The sequence below is a fragment of the Grampus griseus genome (assembly GCF_964374135.1).
Source record: "Grampus griseus genome assembly, chromosome: 15".
Taxonomy (NCBI): domain Eukaryota; kingdom Metazoa; phylum Chordata; class Mammalia; order Artiodactyla; family Delphinidae; genus Grampus; species Grampus griseus.
In genome coordinates, this window is record NC_139009.1 from 42,234,892 (window position 1) to 42,246,779 (window position 11,888).

Below are 11,888 nucleotides of genomic sequence, written 5' to 3' on the forward strand. Positions count from 1 at the left end.
AGGTCACTCTGAGGTGAACATATTCTTGCTCAAACTCAGTATAACTAGAATTTTGAATTCCATGGATAAAAGTCCACAAATTTGTAAGGGAAAATAGTAGAAAGTAATAATATTATTCTCAGTCAATTCCTCTATCAGATATAAAAATCCAGTTCAATTTTCTAAAATATGAAAGAACTCAAGCAGGTGATGAAGGTACTTGAAAAAATATAGTCGAGAAGACAGAAAAACATCTATCTAAGAGAATAGCAGAATGGGATAAAATAATACATTAAGATAAAGTTAAAATGATCTCAGAATGTCAAAATTATATGGCAGCACGATAAATACAAGATACAAATCAAGGTATACAAAGACCAGATCCAGAAGTTCCATATTCACATAAAAGAATTCCAGTAGGTAAGAAGCAAGAAAATGACAATGATACAGAAAAAATTATTTAAAAATCCCATACTGAAGGGCCCACAAAGTGCCATGAAGGAACACACACACACACACACACACACACACACACACTCACGACTCAAAATGAAGCAGTGACATTTGAGAACATCAGCAATAAAAGGAGAATTCTAAAATATCCCAGAGACCAAAAAAATCTTCATAAAATAAGAAATAGATTGGCATCAGAAAAAAATTCACTAGCAAATTTAACGTAAGAAAAAATGTGGAAATATATTCAAAGAGCTGAGAGAAGATAATTTTCAAAACTGAATTATTTGCCTAGCCGAATAATAGCCAAGGACTGAATAAAATAAATACATGTGCCATTAGGTCAAAGCACATAAATATCAAAACAGTCATCACTCCAAAGAAGACAAACAGATGGCAAATAAACCCATGAAAATAAGCACCTCAAAAACATTAGTCATTAAAAAAATGCAAAATAAAACAATAGCAAGATACATCTCCACACATTCTATGGCTAAAATTAAGATAGCTGACAATACCATGTACTTCAAGAATGCCAAGTAATTAGAACTCTCATGCACTATTGGTGGGAATGAAAAATGATGCAGGCATTTTTTGGTGCTTTTTATAAAGTCAATGATACATCAGTTTCATAAGAAATGAAAACCTACATTTGCACAAAACATAAAAAAAATCTGTACAAACATACACAGAATTTGTAGCAGCTTTATTCTCCACCCCCCACCCCCAGGTATGTATGTAGGTATGTATGTATGTATTTTAACATCTTTATTGGAGTATAATTGCTTTACAATGGTGTGTTAGTTTCTGCTTTATAACAAAGTGAATCAGCTATACATATACATACATCCCCATATCCCCTCCCTCTTGCGTCTCCCTCCCACCCTCCCTATCTCACCCTTGTAGGTGGTCACAAAGCACCGAGCTGATCTCCCTGTGCTATGCAGCTGCTTCCCACTAGCTATCTATTTTACATTTGGTAGTGTATATGTATGTAGCAGCTTTATTCTTAACAAGCAAGTCTTCAAACAAGTGAGACATCTTTCAAATGGTGAATATATGAACTGTGGTATATCCATATACCAGAATAGTACTTGGTAATAAAAGGGATCAAACATTCATGCTCATGAATGAGTTTTTTAAATTAATTTTTATTGGAGTACAGTTGCTTTACAATATTGTGTTAGTTTCTACTCCACAGCAAAGTGAATCAGCTATACGTATACATATATCCCCTCTTTCTTTGGATTTCCCTCCCATTTACGTCACCACAGAGCACTGAGTTCCCTGAGCTATACGTAGGTTCTCATTAGTTATCTATTTTATACATAGTATCAGTAGTGTATATCATGCTCATGAATGTGTTTTAAATGCATTTTTCTCAGTAAAAGAACCAGAGCCCAAATGCTATATACTACACAATTCTATTTATATGGCATGCTGGAAAGGGCAAAATTCTAGGGACAGAAAAATTCCTGATTAGCAGAGAAGGAAGAGGGTGATGGTTACCTACAAAAGAGCAGTATAAGGAATACAGTATTATTAAGAAATCTGTATAAATGTATTTATCCCCTTTATTTAAAAAGCATTGATAATCACAGTTCAAGAAGTAAATACAAAATACATATGAAAAGATTATGGAGTAGGTGGGACATACCTAATGCTACTTGAAGTAACAAACAAACCCCCAAATGTTAGAAGAATAAGAAAATAACATTCATTTCTTGCTCAAGTTAAATATCCATTTTTACTATTCCAAGAGCTGATTCAGGATTTCCTACTTCTTTTACTTGTAGCTCTGCTCTAAGTCATGAGGCTCCCAAGTGCACCCTATGGTTAATCTTCATTTGTGCCAACTGTAAGGGAAACTAATACGGATGATCACATATGGGAGGTTTTGATGAGAGGTCTGGATTTGGTGCATAAAACTAGAATTTGGCTACTAGAATTTAGTCACATCCCTATTATAAAACAGACTATAAAATGTAGGAAGAAGATAATACAGTTTTGGTGAATACCTAGCACCATTCTGCCATAACTAGTAAACGTAACTATGCTGCAATAAAACTTAACTGTGACTTAAGACACTATAATTAAATTTTAAAGATAAGAAAGGGAGAAATCTCTTATAAGGATTACTACTCAGATATATACATGCATATATATATACACACATATATATATGACTTTTACAAAAAAATAATATAAAGACAGCAACTCAACAGGAAAATGGGTAAAGCATATGAACAGGTAATTGGTAAAAGAAGAAACTTAAATTGTTGAGAAAAAATCTCATGAGAAAAGCAAGTAGTCAGGGAAATACAAATAAGATAATTTTTCACTTGTCACGTTTGCAAGAGTGACTAAATCTAGGTTATTGCCAAGGTCATACCATATGTTTTAAACAGTTACTTCACAGATGCTTACCGTATTATTAAAACTATTTAAAAATAAACATAAATTGTATGATCAATAATGAGAATGTGTCATAAATCAAGTATCCTCTCTAATCTTATTCTTTGCACGTGAAACTCAACTGTTAAAAAGAGAGACAGGGAGAGAATAAAATTCCCATTGTTGGAATTTATACAGAAAAAATGGAGTGCTGGTGTGTGTGCAAATCAGAATAGCCAATTTGGAATGCAATTTTACAGTCTCTATAAACATTACCAAAATGCATACTCTGCGACAAAACCCACCATGTGAATGTTTATTGCATCACTGTTCTAATATTCGCAAATTTTAAAATATCTAAATCTCCAAATACAACATGCTGTGTCCATATTCAAGATTACTAATAGTCAAAGAGTTTATGTTTACATTGCTGAAATGGCAATTTCAGCACACATGCTAAATTGTTAATAGTGATCATCTCTGGCAACAAAAGTGCAGTTAAGGGAACATAACTGGTAAATATATTTATGTATTATATAAGTTTTTATTCTTTGAGCTTTTCTATAAAACAAATATTAATGTTTTATCACAACATTAACTCATTAAAATTAAAGCAGGAAAAGTTTAGCAAATTAAATTGAAGTCACAGGAAAAGTGGGAAAGTGATCCTTATTTGTATATAAAATACCAAGAAAATCCAAGAAAATCAATTAAAACATCATTAGAACTTCAAGTAACCTTTATTCAAATACTCATTTAAGAGGATTAGGCAAAAATTGTATGTTTAATAAACACCTATATATAGCAAAGTTTTAACTCCAAGTATTAATCAGAATCCTCTCTGCACTTACCAATCTTCACTTTCTTTCTTATACCCTGACGGGAATTTCACCTCCCCACACCAATAATGGTAGAACCAAGATTTGAAGATCCATCTACTACTTAACTCTTCAAAGAAAGAAGATGTGGCACATATATACAATGGAATATTACTCAGCCATAAAAAGAAACGAAATTGAGTTATTTGTAGTGAGGTGGATGGGCCTAGAGACTATCATACAAGTGAAGTTAAGTCAGAAAGAGAAAAACAAATGCTGTATGCTAACACATATATATGGAATCTAAAAAAAAAAAAAAAAAGTTCTAAAGAACCTAGGGGCCAGACAGGAATAAAGACACAGACATTGACAATGGACTTGAGGACACCGGGAGGGGGAAATGTAAGCTGGGATGAAGTGAGAGAGTGGCATGGACATATATACACTACCAAATTGTAAAATACATAGCTAACGGGAAGCAGCTGCATAGCACAGGGAGATCAGCTCGGTGTTTTGTGTCCATCTAGAGGGGTGGGATAGGGAGGGTGGGAGGGAGATGCAAGAGGGGGGAGATATGGGGATATATGTATATGTATAACTGATTCACTTTGTTGTACAGCAGAAATTAACACACCATTGTAAAGCAATTATACTCCAATTAAGATGTTAAAAAAAAAAAGATCCTGGGTAAGTCCTGGGTAAGGGTAAGAGAGGCTGATGAATAACTCAATGAAAAAGGAAGAACTGATTGCCTCTAAAAAAGAAGGAGATAGGAAGTTCTGAGAGTTCAAGAAAGGGAAGCAGGGGAAGATAACACTGAGAATCAGCTACCCTGAGGCAAGGATCCCCCTGCTGACTTGTGGACTAACCTGTGATTTAATAGTCCTGCACACTGAAGCTCTCCTTGGACTTCAGGTTACATACAATAATGGGGACATGAAGAAAGTATTTTTCCCCTTAACCAAAGTGGAACTGAAATGAACATTGGGGAATTACCTGGGAACAAGAACACCAATATAAATACTGACTGTAGTACTCTTACAGTAAGCAATGAGCTTAATTTAAAATATATATACTTATATTATGTAAACAAACATAACATTCCTAGAAGTAACTAGTAACAAGGTGAAAAGACTAATAAGAAATTTCAAAACTTTGCTATAAAGATTGAAAGAATTTAAAAAATTGGAGAGATATATCATGTTCTTGAGTAGAAGACCAAATATTATAAAGGAGTAAATTAATTGAATCTTGTGATGGTTAATTTTATGTGTCAGGTTGAATGGCCCACAGGGTACCTATATTAAACATAGTTTCTGGTGTGTCTGTGAGAGTACATCTGGATGAGATTAGCATTTTAATTGGTGGACTCAGTAAACTGCCCTCCCTAAAGTGGTTGGCCATCAACCATCCATTGATGGCCTAGATAGAAAAAAAAAAGTAGAGAAAGGAGGAATCTGCCCCTTTTTTTCTTGCCTCACTATTAAGCCGGGTCATCTCATTTCATCTCAGACTGGTATTTACATCATTGGCTCTTCTGGTTCTCAGGCCCTCAAACTCAGACTGAATTACACCACTGGGCTTCCTGGGTCTCCAGCTTGCAGATGGCAGACTGTGGGATATCTAGGCCTCCATAACTTGTGAGCAAATTCATAATAAACCTCCCTTTATATATTATTGGTTCTGCTTCTCTAGAGGACTCTGACTAATACTTCTTGCTTCATCTGGTATTGAAACACATTTTTACATCAAAAATAATTAAAATCGTGTGACATGGTAACCACACACACACACACACACGCGCGCGTGCACACACACACACACACAATTTACCAGTAATGAGAATGATCACAGTGCAAGCCCTAATATGTCAATGACATTGATTTTATGGTACAAATATATTCAGAAATGAAGAAATTATACAATTAAAACATAAAGAAAATAAGGTTTCAAGGAGGAGTGATTTTAATTAGAGCCTCAATTCAAGCCATAACCCTCGGCCCCAAGTTTTGGATATATTAAACAGTTAAGCGTTCACTTATATATTTGATAGATTTAATTCATGTTACATTTTGTATATCTTGGGAGAAATAACTGCAGAATACAAAAATAACCAAATAAATATTAATAGATGCAGTTACTTAACATTGGAAATATCAAGCAGTATTTAAAATCTCACCACAAACTGGAAAAATATGTCAAATAGGATATACAGTGAATAAACTGACAAAAGAAACACTGAGCTCAGTAAGACACAAATTTAGACTAATGTATTACTAATACATGTCATTAGTGATCAAAGAAATAAAAATTAGATTAAAAAAGAGATAATTTCATATTTACATTTGGCAAATTATCACATGTGATGCTGGCAGCCTATCATTGCAGCGGTATGTTCTTGCCTTCAGTATTCTGATGTCAAGGATCTGTTACTAGAACTCCCAACCACAATGCTTAGCTGTACTGTCCCTCTTCTGCCTCTTGTTGTCCTTCCTGGTGACGAGTAATCAATTTTGGACTCATTCCTAGATATCTGGACAGTTTTATTTCCCTTGTCAAATAAGTAGAGACTTCTAGTTTTCTAATCCACAAACAACACAGTCTAATTTACATAGCTGATGATTCTCTCTACTAGGGTTTATTTTAAAATAGAAGTTTGCCTTCTAAAGAAAAAATTTCTAATTATCTGGACATTCTCAATTTCCTTGTCAATCTGGAAGACATAGCAGGTTTTATGATACATCAAATACAGTTTCTTCTAAACTAAAAGATCTGGTCTCAAAAAGGAAATTTTCAAATATCAAAAATGTACATTCACAGACCTCTCTCATTCTTTGAAATTGCTAGACAAATGAAGTGTAGTAATCAAAGAATGTGCAAAGTAATTTTTCTAGCTTAGTTTCTCTTTGAATTCCTTAAAGTATTTTAGCATTCAGTAAATATTTGGTGAATTGCTAATCAAATAAGCATCTAATATTATACACAGTCTTCAAAATACACTTATTTATATACAAACAAATTTAACATCTATAGATAGAATTAGAGTTAGATGTAAAATGGATTTAGAATACCATAAAGTATGTACAAGACAACAAAAAAATTTTAAGTATAAAAAAATCAAGGTAAAAATCACATTTTTTTTTCTTGGTTTTCTAGCAATAAGGTAAGACAGTACATCTGGTTTCTAGAAAAGATTTAAAGAGAAAGATAACACTATCCTGTCTAATTTTTTTTAATAAAAGCAACTTCTACTCTTTATCATTTTAAACCAACTTGCTTAGTAACCCTACTTAGAAAAATCCACTAGGTATCCCTCAAGCTTACACCAATCACTGAATTCCACTTTTATTCAATAGTAGAGCTGGCCATAAAACAAAGAGAATGAAGAGCTTAGGTCACTACATCTTCATTTGCTCACCCCTATACAGGACCTAATGGCTATCCTAACATGCAACATGCAAGGCTATCATAAACTGTAATTGCTGTTTTTAAAACTGGGTTAAAAGACTACATGTAAGTGCAAGGTAGCAAGTTATCATTGTTATTGTCATTACTGCTGTCGCTATTTTCAAAAGAGAAAAGATCCATAATACCACTGCTTGCAACTTATAGTCAACTCAGAGATAACTCAAAAATAGCCTTGAGTTTCCCCTCTTTACTTCCATTTTTATTCCTCAGACAACCAAAAGCTCACTGTAACAAATCTGGGCAGTGGAAAGGAAAAAAAAAAATTATTTTCACTTCAGACGCCTCTTATTGTGGTTTCATACCCAGGCAAGATTTTTTTTTTCCAACAATGAATATAATGTGAGTGATCCTGCAGGAATTTTACTCCACAGTTATTGGGTCCTTTAGATTTGATAGGCTAATGTGGACAAGAACATTCCACTATATTTACTTTCTTCTGTGTTTTTACAAAATAAAAATTTATCTGATTATATGCACTGCTACAACCCTTATTTGTAAACACTGTCAAAGACCAATACTACTGGTTTCTGGTATTCATGAGGGGAAGTAGCAGGGATTGTGAACATACGTTGTTTAGAGAGGATGTAGAAGGGATGTAGAAGGGAAATAGCTGCTACTTAAGTGAAGAGTGAGGACAATGTTTGACCAAATTGATATGGTTCATACTGTTATATGGCAAGGGTGAGGTGCTGAAGTAAGGTTCCGCCAAGTAAAATCAAGAGAAAGTATAACATCAGCTAGGGAGGAAACTCTGCTTTGGCGCATCTGAATCCTATTCCCCTGTGCTCTCTGGGAAACTTCTTTGTTAAGCATCTCACACATCCCAGATAGATCCACGAAGGCACGAAATATTAACATAAAATGATTGTTTGCAACATGTTAAATATTGTGATGGGGATATATATCTTACAAAAATTCTTTGAGTACTAATTATTACCCATTTTAGGGAGCCAGGTGTCAGATTAACATCTGACACCAAAGTCTCTCCTTCCACAAATACTGTGTTAAAAGGATATAAATTATTTAATCTCCTAATATTAGATATTAAGATTAGATAACCTCATGTTTTGTTTTTGCAATTATACATATATTTTTATATTTTAAATATTTGTTTATTTATTTGTTTATGTAGTAGCATTTGCCTTCTTTTCAAAAATTTTCAAAGCTAAGTTACCAGATGATTTTTATTTCCCAAAAATAAGGAGTAACAGGAAGTAGATTTACCCTTCTCAGAAGAGCAACAAAAAAATCATGACAAAATGTATGAAACAACTAATTTCAAGACATCAGGAAGAGAAGAATAGTTCTCCCTGAGTGAGGAGAAATGAATAAGGTGTCCCCTATGATTACCCAATCTTACTAGCAAAAGAGAGGTTTTAGGCAGTAATGTAAGAAGTCTAGACAATGCTCGAGGGTCCCTCTGAGTTCAGGAAACGTAACTGGGAGCCCAGGAAGGATAAGCTAGAGTTTTCAGAATACTAGGGAGGATGAGACTGAACAGAGAAAGAGTAAAGCCAAACTCAGATGTATCACTCAAGGTTTCGGATAAGTACAGATCAATGCATGCATAAGAAGAGATTACTCAAGGACAGGTGAAGAATATTAGAGGAAAAACCTCCAAAGGTCACAAAGGACCAATAATAGTTCCTGTTATCACCAATGAGAGTGGGTGGTAATCATTTTACAGTTTATAAACATATGAAATCAACACATTGTACAACTTAAACTAACACAATGTCATGTGTCAACAGTATCTCAATAAAGTTTTTATCATAAACGTGTGCTGAAATTTGTTGAAAGCTTTTTCTGCATCTACTGAGATTATCATATGGTTTTTCTCCTTCAGTCTGTTAACATGGCGTATCACATTGATTGATTTGTGTATACTGAAGAATCCTTGCATTCCTGGGATAAACCCCACTTGATCATGGTGTATGATCCTTTTAATGTGCTTCTAGATTCCTTTCGCTAGTATTTTGTTGAGAATTTTTGCATCTATGTTCATCAGTGATATTGTCCTGTAGTTTATTTTTTTGTGACATCTTTGTTTTTGGTATCAGGGTGACGGTGGCCTCATAGAATGAGTTTGGGAGTGTTCCTCCCTCTGCTATATTTTGGAAGAGTTTGAGAAGGATAGGTGTTAGCTCTTCTCAAATGTTTGACAGTATTTGCCTGTGAAGGCATCTGGTCCTGGGCTTTTGTTTGTTGGAAGATTTTTAATCACACTTTCAATTTCAGTACTTGTGATTGGTTTGTTTATATTTTCTCTTTCTTCCTGGTTCAGTCTCAGAAGGTTGTGCTTTTTTAAGAATTTGTCCATTTCTTCCAGGTTGTCCATTTTATTGGTGTATGTTGCTTGTAGTAATCTCTCAGATCCTTTGTATTTCTGAAGTGTCAGTTGTTACTTCTTTTTCATTTCTAATTCTGTTGATTTGAGTCTTTTCCCTTTTTTTCTTGATGAGTCTGGCTAATGGTTTATCAATTTTGCTTATCTTCTCAAAGGACTAGCTTTTAGTTTTATTGATCTTTGCTATCGTTTCCTTCATTTCTTTTTCATTTATTTCCGATCTGATCTTTATGATTTCCTTTTTCTGCAAACTTTGGGTTTTTTTGTTCTTCTTTCTCTAATTGCTTTAGGTGTAAGGTTAGGCTGTTTATTTGAGATTCTTGTTTCTTGAAGTAGGATTGTATTGGTATAAACTTCCCTCTTAGAACTGCTTTTGCTGCATCCCATAGGTTTTGGGTCGTCATGTTTTCATTGTCATTTGTTTCTAGGTATTTTTTGATTTCCTCTTTGATTTCTTCAGTGATTCCTTGGTTATTTAGTAGTGTATTGTTTAGCCTCCATGTGTTTGTATTTTTTACAGTTCATTTCCTGTAACTGATATCTAGTCTCAAAGCACTGTGTTTGGAAAAGATACTTGAAACAATTTCAATATTCTTAAATTTACCAAGGCTTGATTTGTGACCCAAGATATGATCTATCCTGGAGAATGTTCCATGAGCACTTGAGAACAATGTGGAATCTGTTGTTTTTGGATGGAATGTACTATAAATATCAATCAAGTCCATCTTGTTTTATGTGTCATTTAAAGCTTGTGTCTTATTTATTTTCATTTTGGATGATCTGTCCATTTGTGAAAGTGGGGTGTTAAAGTGCCCTACTGACTGTGTTACTGTCGATTTCCCCTTTTATGGCTGTTAGTATTTGCCTTATGTATTGAGGTGCTTCTAGGTTGGGTGCATAGATATTTACAATTGTTATCTTCTTCTTGGATTGATCCCTTAATCATTCTGTAGTCTCCTTGTTTGTCTCTTGTAATAGTCTTTATTTTAAAGTATATTTTGTCTGATATGAGAATTGCTACTCCAGCTTTCTTTCGATTTCCATTTGCATGGAATATCTTTTTCCATCCCCTCATTTTCAGTGTGTATGTGTCCCTAGGTCTGAAGTGGGTCTCTTGTAGACAGCATATATATAGGTCTCAGTTTTGTATTTGTTCAGCCATTCTGTGTCTTTTGGTTGGAGCATTTAATCCAGTTCCATTTAAAGTAATTATCGATACATATGTTCCTATTTCCATTTTCTTAATTGTTTTAGGTTTGTTATTGTAGGTCTTTCCTTCTCTTGTGCTTCCTGCCTAGAGAAGTTCCTTTAGCATTTGTTGTAAAGCTGGTTTGGTGGTGCTGAATGCTTTTAGCTGTTGCTTGTCTGTAAAGGTTTTAATTTCTCCATTGAATCTGAATGAGATCCTTGCTGGGCAGAGCAATCTTCTTGTAGGTATTCCCTTTCATTGCTTTAAATATGTCTTGCCACTCTCTTCTGACTTGCAGAGTTTTTGATGAAAGATCAGCTCTTAACCTTATGGGGATTCCCTTATATATGATTTGTTGCTTTTCCCTTGCTGCTTTTAGTATTTTTTCTTTGTATTTAATTTTTGATAGTTTAATTAATATGTGTCTTGGCATGTTTCTCCTTGGATTTATCCTGTATGGGACTCTCTGTGCTACTTGGACTTTATTGACTATTTCCTTTCCCATATTAGGGAAGTTTTCAACTATAATCTCTTCTAATATTTTCTCAGTCCCTTTCTTTTTCTTTTCTTCTGGGACTCCTATAATTTGAATGTCAGTGTGTTTAATATTTTCCCAGAGGTCTTGGAGACTGTCCTCAATTACTTTCATTCTTTTTTTCTTCATTCTGCTCTGCAGCAGTTATTTCCACTCTTATCTTTCAGGTCACCTTTCGGTTCTTCTGCCCATTATTCTGCTATTGATTCCTTCTAGAGAATTTTTAATTTCATTTATTGGGTTGTTCATCATCATTTGTTTGCTCTTTAGTTCTTCTAGGTCCTTGTTAAACGTTTCTTGTATTTTCTCCTTTCTATGTCCAAGATTTTGGATCATAATTACTATCATTAGTCTGAATTCTTTTTCAGGTAGACTGCCAATTTCCTTTCATTTGTTTGGTCTGGTGTGTTTTTACCTACCTCCTTTATCTGCTGCATATTTCTCTGTTTTCTCATTTTGCTTAACTTACTGTTTGGGGGGTCTCCTTTTCACAGGCTGCAGGTTCGTAGTTCCCGTCGTTTTTGTTGTTTGCCCCCAGTGGGTAATGTTGGTTCAGTGGGTTGTGTAGGCTTCCTGGTGGAGGGGACTGCTGCCTGTGTTCTTGTGTGTGGGGCTCGATCTTGTCTTTCTGGTGGGCAGTCTGGTGGTTTGTTTTGGGGTCTCTGTGAACTTATTATGATTTTAGGCAGCCTCTCTGCTAATGGG